Source organism: Chiloscyllium punctatum, chromosome 41 (genome assembly GCF_047496795.1).
Source record: "Chiloscyllium punctatum isolate Juve2018m chromosome 41, sChiPun1.3, whole genome shotgun sequence".
In the NCBI taxonomy this organism is placed as follows: Eukaryota; Metazoa; Chordata; class Chondrichthyes; order Orectolobiformes; family Hemiscylliidae; genus Chiloscyllium; species Chiloscyllium punctatum.
In genome coordinates, this window is record NC_092779.1 from 44,139,757 (window position 1) to 44,158,625 (window position 18,869).

Below are 18,869 nucleotides of genomic sequence, written 5' to 3' on the forward strand. Positions count from 1 at the left end.
GGATTGGAAAAGTAGATTCCAAGGCAAGAGCGTAATTGATATGTGGAACTTGTTCAAGGAGCAACTATTGAGTGTCCTTGATAAGTACGTACCTATCAGGCAGGGAGGAAAGGGTCGTGTGAAGGAGCCGTGGTTTAATAAGGAGTTGGAATCCCTTGTTAAATGGAAGAGGGCGGCCTTTGTAAAGATGAGGCGTGAAGGTTCAATAGGGGCGATTGAGAGTTATAAGGTAGCCCGGAAGGACCTGAAGAGAGAGCTAAGAGCAGCAAGGAGGGGACATGAAAGGTCCTTAGTTGGTAGGATTAGGGAAAACCCTAAGGCTTTCTATAGGTATGTTAGGAATAAAAGAATGACTAGGGAAGGAATAGGTCCAATCAAGGATAGTAATGGGAAGTTGCGTGTGGAGGCTGAAGAGATTGGGGAGGCGCTGAATGAATACTTTTCGTCAGTATTCACTCAGGAACAGGACATTGTTGTCGATATGAATACTGAGGCACGAATAAGTAGAATGGATGGCTTTGAGATATGTAGAGAAGAGGTATTGGAAATTCTGGCAAGGGTGAAAATAGATAAGTCCCCTGGGCCTGATTGCATTTATCCTAGGATTCTCTGGGAAGCAAGGGAGGAGATTGCAGAGCCATTGGCCTTGATTTTTGTGTCCTCTTTGTCTACAGGAGTAGTGCCAGAGGACTGGAGGCTAGCAAACGTGGTTCCCTTGTTCAAGAAGGGGAGTAGGGATAATCCTAGTAACTATAGGCCAGTGAGTCTCACTTCTGTTGTGGGCAAAGTCTTAGAGAGAATTATAAGGGATAGGATTTATGCACATCTGGATAAGAATGATGTGATCAAGGATAGTCAGCATGGTTTTGTGAAGGGCAGGTCGTGCCTCACAAACCTTATTGAATTCTTTGAGAAGGTGACGAAGGAGGTAGATGAGGGGAAAGCGGTAGATGTAGTATATATGGATTTTAGTAAGGCGTTTGATAAGGTCCCCCATGGTAGGCTACTGCAGAAAATACAGAGATATGGCATTGAGGGTGAGTTGGAGGTTTGGATTAGGAATTGGCTCTCTGGAAGAAGACAGAGGGTAGTAGTTGATGGCAAAGATTCATCTTGGAGTGTCGTCACTAGTGGTGTTCCGCAAGGATCTGTTTTGGGACCATTGCTGTTTGTCATTTTTATAAATGACCTGGAGGAAGGGTTAGAAGGTTGGGTGAGCAAGTTTGCGGATGATACGAAAGTCGGAGGAGTTGTAGACAGTGAGGAAGGAAAAGGCAGGTTACAGCGGGATATAGAGAAGCTGCAGAGCTGGGCAGAAAGGTGGCAAATGGAGTTCAATGTAGCTAAGTGTGAAGTGATTCACTTTGGTAAGAGTAATAAAAAGATGGATTACTGGGCTAATGGTAGACTACTTGGTAGTGTGGAAGAGCAGAGGGATCTTGGTGTCCATGTACACAGATCTCTGAAAGTTGCCACCCAGGTAAATAGTGCAGTGAAGAAGGCATATGGCGTACTGGCTTTTATTGGTAGAGGAATTGAGTTCCGGAGTCCTGAGGTCATGCTGCAGTTGTATAAGACTCTGGTGCGGCCGCTTCTGGAATATTGTGTGCAGTTTTGGTCGCCATACTATAAGAAGGATGTGGAGGCACTGGAACGGGTGCAGAGGAAGTTTACCAGGATGTTGCCTGGTATGGTAGGAAGATCCTATGAGGAAAGGCTGAGGCACTTGGGGTTGTTTTCTTTGGAGAAAAGAAGGTTTAGGGGTGATTTGATAGAGGTGTACAAGATGATTAGGGGGTTAGATAGGGTTGACAGTGAGAACCTTTTTCCGCGTATGGAGTCAGCTATTACAAGGGGGCATAGCTTTAAATTAAGGGGGGGTAGATATAGGACTGATGTTAGGGGTAGGTTCTTCACTCAGCGAGTCGTAAGATCATGGAATGCCCTGCCAGTAGCAGTAGTGGACTCTCCCTCTTTATGGGTATTTAAGCGGGCATTGGATAGGTATATGGAGGATAGTGGGTTAGTGTAGGTTAGGTGGGCTTTGATCGGCGCAACATCGAGGGCCGAAGGGCCTGTACTGCGCTGTATTGTTCTATGTTCTATGTTCTATATATTTTAAGTTCAATCAAGAGACATATCTCAATAAAACATATAATCAAGAAAGAACCCACTCTACTCACTACTGCAGACTTACTGTAAGGCCACGCTAAAATATTCACTTCTGTTTCTGTACTGTGACCTCTACCAAACAGGTTCCTCCAAGATTAGTTGTGAATTTCACTGTTTGTTAATTTTCCCAGGCGCATCCAATGTCCAGCGATACACGAATTCAAACAGCAAAGGCAGTAACTGTGGAGGTTCACTGCTCTGTCAGTTTCTTTCGCTCTCTCTCTCCTGCACTGACCTCAACATATGCTTCCTTTGTCTGTTCTTCTCCCTGTTAAAAGTGCTGTTGTTTTGACTATTTTTTTCTCCAAAGTTCCAAAACAATGCAAAAGCGGTAATTGCTGCTCCTGGAATTCGAGGAAATCACCTCCAACATCTAAAATACCTCAATTGTTGAGAGCTGTTACAGCCAGAAATTTGTAACCTCTTTGCATCCTCTTCACAAGTTACTTGTTTACATCCATTTGTGTTGCCAGCAAATCATACCTTCCAGTCTTCATCTCAGTCATTTGTGTAATTTAGAACAGTTGAGGTCTTAGCACCATTTATGGCACAGCATTTTTGTCTATTTGTCAACCTAAAAAAATTATACCTACTCTTTGCTTCCTGTTAGCCAGTCAATCTCGATGAAGGGTCCTACCCAAAATGTCAACTATCCTCCCCCTTGGATGCTACCCGACCTGCTATGCTTTTACCAGTGCCACACTTTATCGACTCTGATTCTCCAGCATCTGCAGTCCTCACTATTTTCTAGTCAATCTTTCATCACTGCCAATATGCTGCCTCCTGAGATATTTTCTGCAATAGCCTTTGCTGTGGCACTATATCAAATGCCTTCTGGGAATCCAAGTTCAGTACATTGAATTGAATTGAATTTATTGTCAGGTGTACTGAGGCACAGTGAAAAACCTTGTCTTGAGAGCAATACAGGCAGATCACAGAAGTAAGTAGATTAGATGAGTAAAGAATAGTAAACAACATAAAAACAAAAACACAGGTACACGTCAATATTAAGAGTTTGTGAGTCCATTCAGTATTCTAAAAACAATAGGGTAAAAACTGTTACGAAACTGGCTGGTGCATGCGTTCAGGTTTCTGTACCTTCGCCCCAATGGTAGAGTATGTAGAAAAACATTGCCAGGGTGGGATGGATCTTTAAGAAGGTAAAAACAATGACTGCAGATGCTGGAAAGCAAATACTGGATTAGTGGTGCTGGAAGAGCACAGCAGTTCAGGCAGCATCCAACGAGCAGCGAAATCGACGTTTCGGGCAAAAGCGCTTCATCAGGAATAAAGGCAGTGAGCCTGAAGCATGGAGAGATAAGCTAGAGGAGGGTGGGGGTGGGGAGAGAGTAGCATAGAGTACAATGGGTGAGTGGGGGAGGAGATGAAGGTGATAGGTCAAGGAGGAGAGGGTGGAGTGGATAGGTGGAAAAGGAGATAGGCAGGTCGGACAAGTCCGGACAAGTCAAGGAGACAGTGCTTCCCACCCTATCTCTTGCAAAAATGCCATCCCATATTCCCAATTTCTCCGCCTCTGCCGTATCTGCTCCCAGGAGGACCAGTTCCACCATAGAACACACCAGATGGCCTCCTTCTTTAGAGACCGCAATTTCCCTTCCCACGTGGTTAAAGATGCCCTCCAACGCATCTCGTCCACATCCCGCACCTCTGCCCTCAAACCCCACCCCTCCAACTGTAACAAGGACAGAACGCCCCTGGTGCTCACCTTCCACCCTACAAACCTTCGCATAAACCAAATCATCCGCCGACATTTCCGCCACCTCCAAAAAGACCCCACCACCAGGGATATATTTCCCTCCCTACCCCTTTCCGCATTCCGCAAAGACCGTTCTCTCCGTGACTACCTGGTCAGGTCCACAACCCCCTACAACCCACCCTCCCATTCTGGCACTTTCCCCTACCACCGCAGGAACTGTAAAACCTGTGCCCACACCTCCTCCCTCACCTCTATCCAAGGCCCCAAAGGAGCCTTCCACATCCATCAAAGTTTTACCTGCACATCCACTAATATCATTTATTGTATCCGTTGCTCCCGATGTGGTCTCCTCTACATTGGGGAGACTGGGCGCCTCCTAGCAGAGCACTTTAGGGAACATCTCCGAGACACCCGCACCAATCAACCAAACCACCCCGTGGCCCAACATTTCAACTCCCCCTCCCACTCTGCCGAGGACATGGAGGTCCTGGGTCTCCTTCACCGCCGCTCCCTCACCACCAGACGCCTGGAGGAAGAACGCCTCATCTTCCGCCTCGGAACACTTCAACCCCAGGGCATTAATGTGGAGTTCAACAGCTTCCTCATTTCCCCTTCCCCCACCTCATCCTAGTTTCAAACTTCCAGCTCAGCACTGTCTCCTTGACTTGTCCGGACTTGTCCGACCTGCCTATCTCCTTTTCCACCTATCCACTCCACCCTCTCCTCCTTGACCTATCACCTTCATCTCCTCCCCCACTCACCCATTGTACTCTATGCTACTCTCTCCCCACTCCCACCCTCCTCTAGCTTATCTCTCCATGCTTCAGGCTCACTGCCTTTATTCCTGATGAAGGGCTTTTGCCCGAAATGTCGATTTCGCTGCTCGTTGGATGCTGCCTGAACTGCAGTGCTCTTCCAGCACCACTAATCCAGTAATGGATCTTTAGGAATGCTGGCGGCCTTTCCTTGACAGTGGGCCTGGTAGATGGATTCTATAGATGGGAGTTTGGCCTTTGTGATGGTCCAAACCGAGTTCACCACTCTCTGTAACTGTCTCTGATCTTGAATGGTACAGTTGCCAAACCAAGTAGCGATACATCCAGACAGAATTCTCTCGATGGCGCACCTATAAAAGTTGGCAAGGGTATTCGCTGTCATGCCAAATTTCCTCAGCTCCCTGAGGAAGAAGACACGTTGTTGGGCCTTTATAACCAAGACGTCCACATGAAGAGTCCGAGAAAGCTTGTTGTGGATGACCACTCCCAGGAGCTTGACACACTCCGCTTGTTCCACCTCAGTGCTGTTAATGTGTAGGGGGGCGTAAGTAGCATCTCGCTGAACGTCAGTAACGAGTTCCTTGGTTTTGCCGGCTTTGAGAGCTGGGTTGTTCTCAGTGCACCATTTTCCAGGTCTTCAACCTCCCGTTTGTAGTCTGTTTCGTTGCCATCTGAGATTTGACCGAGTATGGTGGTGTCATCAGCGAACTTGTAAGTGGCATTAGTCTGGTATTTGGCGATGCAGTCATGGGTATACAGTGAATACAGTAGGGGGCTCAGTATGCTAGAATGGAAATGAGGAGACATTTCTTCAGCCAGAGAGTGGTGGGCCTGTGGAATTCATTGCTACGGAGCGCAATGGAGGCCGAGACGTAAAATGTCTTCAGGGCAGAGATTGATAAATTCTTAATCTCGCAAAGCATTGAGGGATATGGGGAGAGTGCGGGTAAGTGGCATTGAAATGCCCATCAGCCATGATTGAATGGCAGAGTGGATGGGTCGGCCGAAATGGCCTGACTTCCACTCCTATTTCTTATGGTCTTCTGCACTCTCACTTCAAAAGAATGCCAATAAAACATGATTTCCCTTTCCCAAAACCTTGTTGACTCTGCCAGATTGTCTAAGAGCCCTGCTATAACTTCTTTAATAATAACTAAGGTTTTCCTATGATTAATGTTAACCTAACTGATTTTTGGTTTCCTGCTTTCCATCTCCCTCACTTTTTGAAAAGGGGTTACATCCACTATCCTCCTACCAAATGGAACCATACCCTAATTAACAGAATTTTGGAAAATTAAAACCAATACATTAACTATTTCACTAGCCAATTCTTTCATGGCCCTAGGGTGAAGTCCATCAGGACATGGGCACTTGTCAGAGTGCAGCTCCAACAATTTACTCAGTACTATATTTCTAGTGATTTTCCTGAGTTCCTTTCTTTCTTCCTGATTTAACACTACTTCTGCAATAATACTTATAACCTCTATAGTGAAGACAACTTTGCAAAGTACCTTTTCAATTCATCTGCAGTTTCTTTATTTTCTATTATTACACCTCCAGTCTCACTTCACTTCATCTCTATTGACCTATCCTTTATCTTAATTTGCTGATTCCCTTAAGCCAACTCTGTTGTTATGCTGTCTTAATTGCCCTTATTTAAACTTTTTAAAAATAGTTTTTAAATGCACTTCTCCCTCTCCCCCAAACTGAACATAAAATTCAATGATTGTTATTACCTCGAGACACTTTCACTATGAGATCATTAACTAATCCTGTTCACATTAACAGAAGGATTGAGAACTGGAAGACACTGATTTAATGTGGGTGGCAAAAGAACAAGGTGACAGAAGAAAAAATTTTTTTTTATGCAGTGTTTGGTTAGGAACAGGAACTCAGTTCCTATGAATATCTGGGAGGAGGATTCAGATATGATATTTAAAAAGGGAAATATATAAACACCTGAAGAAAAGAACTTTGCAGGGCTATAGGTGGATCAGTGACTAACTTAGTTGCTCTTACAAAAACTCAGCACGTACACAACAAGCTAAAATAGCCTCTATCCATGCTAAACACATTCTTTGATTCCATGATTCTGAAAAACTTTGTTTATATGCAACAGAGTAGATGTAAATAGCTAAAATATAATTTTGGACATAAATTAAGGCATGTTGAATTAATATAGCATACTACACAGATGAAAAATTTTAACAATGATGTCTTGGAACAGTTTATGAACAATGTGGTGATGCTGATACGTCTGTGAATGCGAAGAAGAACAAGATTGCCGTTTGAGTGTGCTGTGAGTTCAGTATGAGTCAGGAAATATTTCAAAGTAAACAGCCATTTGCAGAGTAAGCCCATATGGGAAATACATTTTAAGGAATGGGGTAACATTTTGGAAGAACTCCATGTTTCTATTGGTTCAAAGAAATTAAACTGATTTTTAAAAGAAATATGAGTGCCCCTAAGTTATAATTTTGCACATGTCAATCCCCAAAGGCACAGAAGACTACAGACAGGCTCATTATGCTCCAAAATGCAACAAGCACAGGCTATAATAGCCTAGATGCATGAAGCACTGATTCATTATGTAATGACTTTCATCCTTTTTAACAGTCTCTCCTAAATACAGCTGAGCAGTAACCTCTGAATTTATTATTAGCACAGCCTTAAAGAAAATAAAAAAGGATAAATTGCACCAGTTCATATTGGCATTGGTCTGATTATTCTTGGTGAAAATGAGAACCACTGACCAGGCTTTATTGTAGCTGAACATACAGCTACAGTGTGAGTTCAAAGATACAGTAATGGGGGAAGGGAATGTGGGATCGTGTTCAATAATGACAGAGATTGGTGAGTGGCAAAAATAGCCTCTTTATTGGGTATCCATAGTAGCACAGTTAGAGGTGGCGATGGAATCCAAAGTACAGGTTTACAGTAGCCTCTTTAATGCATTTAAAATTTTAGCACTATGGTGTTACATAGTTACATCTATTGTACACAAGTTTGCATGACATCTGTCCTAGGGAAGCAGGAGATGGTTTAAGCACTTGCTAAATGCTGGCTGTTACTCCTGATGGATTAGAAGGTCTGAACTTGCATAATTAAGAAGTATTGGTCCTTTTGCTTTAAACTTAGTAGAAATACTAGACCTATATGATCTAAATAAATGAGAAATTATACGTGTACTAAATAAAAGTTTAGAGGATATTAAACTGATCTCCCACAGCTGGGTCATGAGATTTCATCTACCATTATCAGTTCTGATAGTTCCTACACATTCATTCATGCAGTTTCACAGAAGCGTTGTTTTGATGGTAAGTTTCTTAAAGGGGGTAGCAGCCATATTTAATATGTATCTGTAAAGTATAAATCTATATGTTAGTACAAGATGGTAGTCCTAAATCAAAGTTAAAAATAGAAATTACAGTGTTATAGAAATAGGTAGTGTGTAAGGAAATTTCAAAGCGATAGAAAACAGCATCTTAGTGGAGGGAACTGTTTGATGTCCTGCAATCTATTCTGGTCCCGAGAAACGGTTACTAAAGGCTAATTAATATTATAATCTTCCTATAGTTTTGAGGGAGTTACGGAAACACGATGATGTGGGGACATTGTTCTGAGTATGTTACAGTATTAACATGTATTCAGGGATAGCCTTTGATACAGAAATGAATCAAAACACTGCTTGCAGCATGGGGCCAATAAGAATTGGCAGCCGAGGATGAGATGTTTAATTTATGTTGTAAGAGTAAAATGTGCTACAAAAATGCAATTTTATGAATGAATGAATTGAAATGAGGTATAGTAAACGTATGGCATCAAATGTGGTTTTATGAATGGATGAATAGAAACGCAGTGTAGTAAACATAGGGCACCGTGATCATAATACAATATCTCACCGTGATAGGAAGACGTCAAAGGATGGTCTAATAATTTCTCATGGAGGGACAAAGTCAGCCATTGAGGTATTGTGTCATGCCTTTCCTTATTGAAGGTGTCACATGCTGAGAGTCTTTAGTACAGATGAGAATTAACCAGGTTTAAAGTTACAATGGTCATGCATTTTGAGTGAAAACCTACACATGCACTGGTTATTGGTCTATTTTCCACAGATTGTATCTCACTCTGATTTGAAAATAACCTTTTGTTTGAATGTCTAATAATAAAATTGATTTTGTTTTCAAATCCTCTCTCAAGAAATAAATTTATATTTGCATGGCACCTTGGCATTTCCTCACAGCAATTTTCTTGTACACACTTAACAAATTCCTCTCTATCTAGTTTTGGAACATTTTCAGGGTTTTCTGACATTCCCTAAGGCAGCGTTGCTGATACACATAGTTTGCCTCTCCCATCTCTCAGCCATTGTAGTCAGCAGACAATGGTAGACTATGGTATGCTTCTCTCCTCTCACAAGCAGGCTATCAATACTAATATACCTCTTTCAAAATCATGGGCTCTTAGGTTACTAACCTCATGGCTGGTACATTATCAAGCACCTTCTGAAAATCCAAATAGATTACATCCATTGCTTCCCATGCATCTGTCCTGCTTGCTTCCTTCTCAAAGAATTCTAGTGAATTGTTAGACTTTGTGAAGCCACGCTGACTCTGATTGATTATACTGCATTTTTAAATGCTCTGCTATTACATCCTTTACTATAGACTCTAACCATCTCCCTATACAGATGATGTTAAGCTAACTGGTCTACAGTTGCTTCTACTTCCCTTTTGAAACAAACGTGTTACATTGGCAGTTTTCTAAAATTCTGGAACTTTTCCAGAACCCAAGGATTCTTGGATTACCATGAGTTCATTCATTATCTCTGTAACTACTTCTTATTTTAATGTCCAAGGAAGCATCCCATTAAGTCCAGGGATACATTGGTCTTTAGCCCCATTAGTTTCCTTAACACTTCTTCTAGAGGCCCATGTAATGTTCTGGGAACACGGCTTTGAATCTTGCCATGGCAGGTAGTGGAATTTGAATTCAATAAAAATCTGGAATTAAGAGTCCAATGATGATAATGAATCCATTGTCAATTATCAGAAAAACCCATTAGGTCCTTTAGGGAAAGAAACTGTCATCCTGATCTGGTCTGGCCTACATGTGATTTCAGACTCAGTCATGCGTCTGATTCTTATTTGCCTTCTGGACAAATCGGGATGGGCAATAACTGCTGGCCCCGCCATTGATGCTGACATTCCATGAATGAATGAATGAATTTTATTGTATTTAATTCCTCTCCTCCTTTTGCCCTTGATTGGTTAGACATTTTAGAATGCACTTATTGTCTTCTAGTGTGAAGACTGATGTAAGGTATTTCTTCAACTCTGCCATATCCTGGTTCTCAATTATCATTTCCCAGCCTCATTCTCTAAGGGGTCTATGTTCACCTTGGATTCTCTCTTCCTTTTTAGTATGATTAAAGAAACTCTTGCTATTTGTCTCGATGTTATTAGCAAGCTTAGCCTTAAAGTTTATTTTCTCACTCTTCATTTTTTTGGTCATCTTTTGTAAGCTTTTAAAACTTTCCCAGTACTCTGGATTACACTAATCATTGCCAATTTTATGCTCTTTTTGATGATATCCATAAATTTCCTGTGTTAACCATGATTAGCCTTTCACCTTAGAATCCTTCTTCCTTACTGGGAAGTATTTTTTGCTGTGAGCCATGAATTATTTTCTTAAATGTTCTACAATAGTCTTTACTACAAAAAACTTTCCCAGTCCATCCAGCCAGCTCGGCCCTCATTCATTTTTAATTACCCTTATTTAAGCTGAGTACAGTAGCTTCTGATCCAAATTTCACCCTTTCAGTGGGATGATAAATTCTACCATGTTATGGGCACTCTTTCCTAGGGGATATTTAACTTGGACATCATTTATTAAAGCTGCCTCACTCCAAGTCACCCGATCCAAAATAACCTAATCCCTGATGGGAACCGCAACATATTGTAGGAAACTTTCCACTCTTACGCATTCTTCCTCATGGTTGCCTCTCCCAATCCACAAGATTGAAGTCACTAATGATTAATTGACTGCCTTTGTTATATGTCCTCATTTCTTCACTGTCCAACCACTAGCTACTGCTCAGGGGCGTACAGACTACTCCTACTGGCATCTTCCATAACACTTTATTTCTGGCGAGTGTACTTATTCCATTTCACGATTCGGAGATGCTGGTGTTGGACCGGGGTGTATAAAAGTTAAAAATCACACAACACTAGGTTATAGTCCAACAGGTTTAATTGGAAGCACTAGCTTTGGACTATAACCTGGTGTTGTGTGATTTTTAACCTTATTCCATTTCATACAGATATTGCTACCCGACCACCTTTCCTTTCTGCCTGTCCTTTCAAAACGTTTCATACTCCTGAATATTTAATACCCAGCTTTGATCTCCTTGTAATCATGTCTCCATAATGTACTTGTGCTGTTAAGTTATTTTGTTCTGAATCCCATGTGCATTCAAAAGCCATTGGCTTTCTTTTTAATAATCTTTTTCCCTTTTGACCCTATTTATTGCTGTTATTCTATATTCGTAACCTGTGTCCCTTCCTGTCCTACCCTGTTAAAAATCGCACATCAAGTTACAGTCCAACAGGTTTATTAGGAAGCACTAGCTTTGAAAACTAGTGCTTCCAATTAAACCTGTTGGACTATAACCTGGTGTTGTGATTTTTAACTTTGTCCACCCCAGTCCAACACCAGCATCTCTAAATCATGTCCTGCTCTGGAGTATTGTTATTCTAATAGTTGTCCTATAATGCTGCCATATCCTTTTGTTTCATAGGTTTACACTCTTCCTTTCACTCCCATTAATTTGAAGCCCTCTCTACAGCTCTAGTTATTCAATTTGCTGGCACACTGTTTCCACAATGGCTCAAGTGAAGCCGATCCCACCAGAATAGCTCCCTTCTACCCCAGTATTAAGTGCCAATGCCGCACAAACTGAAACCTATTCGGTGCACACCACATTTAATTCCTTGATTTTATTTATCTTATGCCAGTTTGCCCACGACACAGACATTATCATTTAGGTCTTAATTTTTCAGCAAAGGTTTTTTTTCCCAGTCCTGTCAATGTCCTTGATACTAACAAATAAAAACAACTGGATACCTCTTTTGCCTTTCCAAGTTCCATTCCAGACCCGAGGACTGTCCTTAACCCTGACACCAGGAAGGTAACACAGCCTTCAAGACTCCCATTCAAGGCTACAGACAACACTATCTAACCCCTTATTTATACTGTCCCCTACCACTACTACATTCCTATTTCCTCTCCCAATTCAAATGTCTCTCCCTACCAAAAGGTACATAATAAGTTTGCTAATCATCCCTACAGTCCCCACCCTTGTCCACAAAGAAACCTCTTAACCATTGGACAATTGCAGGGATGGAAGCTCCTCAATTGCAACCCCCAGGTTTTTGTATGTACCTCACCTGTGGTCACACTCTTCTGTTCCTGATCACACACCAGTTTTGTTTGACCTTTGAAAGGTGTGACCATCTTCTGCAGCAAAGCACCTAGGTAACTTTCCACCTCTCTGACTTGGCACAATGGCTGCAGCTCAACTCCGATCTGAAGTTCCTGGAGGTGAAAAGACTTACTCCAGACACGAATCACATTGATGGCCAGCAGTTTCTACATGTTGCAGCAAGACATCACCTATTCTGCCATCACTAATCATATTTAGCCGATAGAATTAATTCTTTGAGATTCCCCACTCTTTATACTTCACTATACAATCAGTTCTGTTCTCATACAATCCCGTATAATAAGAAAACCGTGTAATAGCAGCATTATTGAAACTGATGGAGCTGGAATCATATTATAAACAATATACACTTTAAAACTTTGTTCTTTAGAAACAATGTCCCCAATTCGTCAATTGTGCTATAGCGAAGTTTTGGTAAAGAGTTGTGTTAAAGAAACATGTTATAGCAGAATGATCTGTAATTGTGTATTTTTATTTTCTATAAAAATAAACAAGTCACAATACTTCTCTTTTTAAATAGAAGTATTTTACTTTAAAGTCTAGAAGTATGCACTAGTCCTTCACAATCAGCTTCCTTCTTTTCATTCTTGTTACGGTGTGTTTGGTGATGTTACTCCCTTGCCAGTCAGCCTCTCATTGCATGCCTCCAATCCTCTCCCAGTTACCTTTCCCTCTGAAGAGTTTACTTCTTACAGTAAATCCTAGTTAAAGCACCTCCATCCCCCTTTATACCAAATTTCATCTTTGAACCAAATTGCCAAAGATTTTGTCAGTAACTCACTCAGCCATCATCTCAACCTGCTCACACTGACAGCTGCGTTATTAATCTACAGCCAGCCTATCCAAATACCCATGTTTAGCCTGTCCAATGTCTCAGCTACCTGCTAGAACTTATTAATTGGTCATATGGCATCTTGAATCAGCTAATTAGTTGTTTTTTGTTGAGACAGGCATGTTAGCCAAGGCACCAGGATTACTGAGTAATGAAATATAGAACTTGCACGCACACATTTTACTTTTATACAGATATCCTTGAGAGAATGACTATGACAAACCTATCCACAAGTTGGTTTATAGCACAGACTTAACAGTAATAAAACGCCCAAATCAATTACACTGGATCTTGAAATTGCTTGACAAACAATATTGGCTAAGACAGCAAATGAACTCTGCACTGTTCAGCGCTAATTAATTCTAGTTGAGTACCAAACAATTTATTGCTTGTTGAGTTGGCTGCAGAGAACAAAGTTGAGATGTTGTATTGCTTAAATGAAACAACCAAATTGCTATCTTCCACAAAATATCAGTGTAAAGTGAGCCAATTTTAAACTCTCCATGGAATAGTGAGGGTGCAGTGGTCAAGGGGGAAAAGAGTTTGTGCTGCATTCCCATATTCCCAGTTTAATTTGCCACATCCAGAAATGGTAAGCCTCTCACAACTGGGGACCTCATATGCGTAACAAATATGTAAGCCATCAGGTCTGCAAGCCATTTTAACAGCAGACTTTCCAACTGGATAATGATGGGAGGGGGCCCTCCTCTTCTTGTGCAGTGGTAGTGTCCCTAATCTTAGATCAGGAGACTGAAATTCAGGTCCCACCTGCTCCAGAGGTATGAAATATTATCTCTGACCAGGAAAGATAGTCTAACTGGGTAATGAAAATTAGTAGTAGATAGGGGAGAAATATTTAAAAGCTTCTGAAGAGGCAAAGATGACTATCCTGGCTATATAAGGATACCATGAGCCTTTACTACCACAGTTCCACTTTCACCCTTCAACTGTAGAATTGCAGTCACTGCACCATTCCCTTACCAAACTTCTACCTTTCCAGAACTTTCCAAGGCCAGAAGGGAGGTGTAAACATACCAACTCAGCTATGTTACAGTGGTTATGGGCATATAGCACAACAAAAACAGCATTAAGGTGATCTTTGATTAAAATTACAAGATAGCAGAGTGAGGTATGCTTGCAAATATAGTCTTATGGTGCTTAAAGAATGGATTTTACATATATTTATACTTAAACTGATGGTGAAGGAGTCAAAGAAGGATAAAAATTACATCTGGATTTCTTGGGCATAATCATAAAAGTGTGGTAAATTTGAGTATGCATTGTATAATTTTTTTATACAGTTCATTGGGTAAGTTCAGTTAATTTCAAATAACACTAGACATTAGAGTCCTAGAGATGTACTACATGGAAACAGACCCTTTGGTCCAACTCATCCATGCTGATCCGATATCCTAAACTAAACCCATTTGCCAACACTTGGCCCATATTCCTCTAAACCCTTCCTATTCATATACCCATTCCAATGCCTTTTAAATATTGTAATTGTACCAGCCTCCAACAGTCTGGCAGCTCATTCCATTCACGTACCACCCTCTGCATGAGGATGTTGCTCCTTAGGTCTCTTATATCTTTCCCCCTCTCACCCTAAACTAAATGCCCACTTGTTCTGAACTACCCTATCCTAGCAGAAAGATCTTGTCTATTTATCCTATCCATGCCCCTCATGATTTTATGAACCTCTACAAGGTCACCCCTCAGCCTCCGACGCTCCAGGGAAAACAGCCCTAGCCCCGAAAGATCGGGGGGGGGGGGGGCACAAAGAGAGGAGGGGAGTGGTGTTTTTGATAAGGGGTAACATTATTGCTGTACATAGGGGAGGGTATTCCTGAGAATGCATCCAGGGATTATCACCTTTTCGGGACTGTATTATAAATCTCGCAAAGTCAGCAGGAAATCGAGAAACAAATTTGTAAAGGAGTTCAGTTATCTGTAAGAATAATAGGGTGATTATGGTAGGGGATTTTAATTTCCAAAACATAGACTGGGACTGCCATAATGTTAAGGGTTTAGATGGAGAGGAATTTAAGTTTGTACATGAAAACGTTCTGATTCAGTAAGTGGATGTACCTACTAGAAAAGTTGCAAAACCTGACCACCTCTTGGAAAATAAGAGGAGGTGGGTGACTGAGGTGTCAAGGGTGGGGGGTGGAAAGCACTTTGTGGTCAGCGACTATAATTCTATTAGCTTTAAAATAAAAGGTGATGGAAGAGGATAGACTGGATATGAAAGTTGAAGTTCTAAAGTGGAGGAAGGCCAAATTCAACAGTGTTAGGGAAGAGCTTTCAAAATTTGACTGGGGACAAATGTTTGCAGGTAAGGCTGAAAAAAAAAAGTGGGAAGCCTTCAGAAATGAGAAATGAGTCCAGAAATATATTCGTTAGTGGTAGATGTAGGGAATGCTGAATGACTACAGAAATGGACATCCTAGTTAAGAAAAAGGAAGCATGTCAGGTATAGACAGCAGAGCTTGAGTGAATCCCTAGAAGATTAGAAAGGCAGGAGGAGTAAATTTGAGGAAATCAGGAAGGCAAAAGGGGACATGAGATAGCTTTGGTAAATAGGGTTAAGGAGAATTCAAAGACATCTTATAAATACATTAGGGACAAAAGGGTAACTGGGGAGAGAATGAGGAGATCAGTAAGGCAGCCTATACATGGAGCTGCAGGAGATGGCCAGGGGTGGGGGTGGGGGGGCATTGTGAATTACTAAATGAGTATCTTGCATCAGTGTTTACTCAGGGGAGAATAGGGCAGGATCAGCAAGATTAGCTAATGTGGTGCTACTATTTGAGAAAAGGTGGTAAGGAAAAGCCAGAGAACTATAGACTGGTGAGACTGACATCAGCAGTGGGCAAGTTGTTGAAAGTAAATCCGGTCTCTCAGGCTTGCATGTGTTTGGAAAAGCAGGGATAGTCAACATGCCTTTGTGCATGGGAAAAATCACACCTCAACCTTGATCATTACTATTTCCAAATAATAAACTCAATGGAGGATTGAATAGGGCAGAGCAGTTGAAGTGATCTATATGGAATTCAGTAAGGGGTTTGACAAGGTTTCTCTTGGTTGACTGGTTAGCAAGGTCTCATTGAATACAGGGAGAACTAGCTAGTTGGATACAGAACTGGTTCAAAAAACAAACAAAAAAAGTGGAAGATTGAGGTGGAGGGTTGCCTTTCAGACTGGAGGCCTGTGACGAGTGTATGCCACAAGGATTGGTGCTGAGTTCACTGCTTTGACATTTATATAAATGACTTAAATGGAAACAGTTAGTAAGTGTGCACATCACACCAAAATTGGAGGTGTGGTGGACAGTGAAGGAGGTTGCCTCTGATTACAACAGGATCTTCATTTGGATGGGCCAATGCTCTGAGTGGCAGATGAAGTTTAAAATAAGTGTGAGGTGCTATATTTTGGAAAGGCAAATCAGAGCAGGAGTTATAAACTTAATGGGAAGGTTCTTGGGAGTGTTGTTGAGCACAAAAAAAAAATCAGAGTTCAGATGCATAGTTCATTGGATGTGGAATCGCAGGTAGATAGGATAGTGAAAGCAGTATTTGGTATGTTTTCCTTTATTAGTCAGAGCATAGAGTACAACAGGAGTTGGTCATGTTGTGGCTGTACAAGACATTGGTTAGGCCACTTTTGATTGTGTGCAATTCTGGTCTCCTTCCTGTCAGATGTTGTGAAACTCGAAAGGGTTCAGAAAGATTTACAAGGATGTTGCCATGATTGGAGGATTTGAGCGACAGGGAGAGGCTGAACAGGCTGGGGCTGCTTTCCCTGGAGCAGAGGTAGCTGAGGGGTGACCTTAGAGGTTTATTAAAAAAAACCATGAGGGGCATGGATAGGATAAACAGAAGAGGTCATTTTCCTGGGATGGGGGAAGTCTAGAACCAGAGGGCATATTTTTAGGATGAGGGGGGGGTAAAAATTTTTTTTAAAAAAGAGACATTAGCAGCAATATTTTCATGCAAATGAGCTGCCAGAGAAAGTGGTGGAAGCTGGTACAATTACAACAACATTTCAAAAGGCACCTGGATGAGTATATGAATAGGAAGGGTTTGGATGGATAAGGGCCAAGTTCTGGCAAATGGGACTAGACAAGGTTAGGATATCTGGTCAGCATAAGCTAATTGGACCGAAGGGTCTGGTTCCATGAGGTACATCTGACTATTCAGCTTCTCCTTATAGCTCAAACCCTCCAATCTTGGCTACATCCTTTTAAATCTTTTGAAGCCTTTCAAATTTCACAACATCGTTCATATAGGAGGGAGAGCAGAATTGCACACAATATTCCAAAAAGTGCCCTAATTACCTGTACAGCAGCAACATTATCTCCCAACTCCTACACAATGCTCTGACCAATAAAAAAAGGAAAGCATACCAAAAACCTTCACTATTTGATTTATCTGCAACTCCACTTAAGGAACTATGAACCTGTACTCCAAGGTCTTTGTTCATGAGTTCTTAATGCTACAGTATGAAAAGGCAATACATTTGATTTTACAAAAGTTGGAAGTGTGAAACACTGTCAGCATTAGGGGTTATCATTAATGCCTTAAAATGATTAAGGCAAGGACTGTAAAAGAAAAATCCAAAATGCTGGTAAAAAAGGTAAAACCTTCCCTTTGGTTTATGTCAGCAGCACTCTAGGGAATCTACTATAGAGAGAGTGTGGGAACAGGCCAGTTGGCCCAACAAGTCCACACTGACCCTCCAAAAGAGAAACCCACCAAGATCCATTTCTCTGATTAATGCACCCAAGATTGGTGATTTAGCATGGCCAATTCACCTGACCTGCACATCTTTGGCTTGTGGGAGGAAACCCACGCATACACTGGGAGACTGTCGTATGGAGTTTGCACAGTCTCCGGAGGCTGGAATTGAACCCAGTTCTCTGGTGCGGAGGCTGAAGTACTAACTATTGGGCCACCCACTTTAAACCTTCAAGTCTTCCAAAAACTGGATATAACTCAAAGTTAGGCCAAAGCTAATAATTAAGGCAGGGGGGAAAATGTTCTAGACAGATATTTATTGCTCAAGCAAGAAGCTATCAAGTCATTTATCACACTCTGGTGGTTGCATGCACAAATTTGCTGCTACATTTCCTATGTTTGTAATTACACTTCAAAAAGAAACATTTCAATGGTAGTAGAGTGCTTTTAAAATCAAAAGGTTTTTTTAAAAACAGTGGCTTTCTTAATCTCACATTTAGATAATGTCCCAGTGAGGAATGAAGACTGGTGGTAGCAGTCCAACACAACCAGTGTTTCTATCTTATGTGCAACATTGTAGATATGGTCAAATTGGAGTCTGGTTGCTTTCAAATTTGCCGCTATTCAATTCCTGAAAACAGTATTACTAATAGTCCACTGGCCCAATACCAATATCAAACTGGTCAAGTTCAGTATTCAATATTCCATTGCTGGCATTATTACCAAACACTGCACACACCATTACCTGGACCTTAGTCATCAGATACCAGTACCCATGTTCTGAAAGTTTTCAGTACTCTAGTCAGAGGTATACAGAATGGAACCAGACTCTTTTGGTCCAACAAAGCTATGCTAACAGGTTTCCTAAACTAGTCCTATTTTTGTGTTCAGCCCATATCCCTCCAAACCTTTCCTAGCCACGTACCTGTCTAAATGTCTTAAAGTTTAATCGTACCAACTTCTACCTCCACCAGCTCATTCCATATGCACACTACCCTGTGAGAAAAAGGTTCCTTTACAATTCCTCTTGTCACCTTAAGACTACGCCCTCTAATTTTGGAATATCCTACCCTCAAAAGACCTCAGCTATTCACCTCATGATTTTAAAAAAATCTCTAAAAAGGTAACCCCT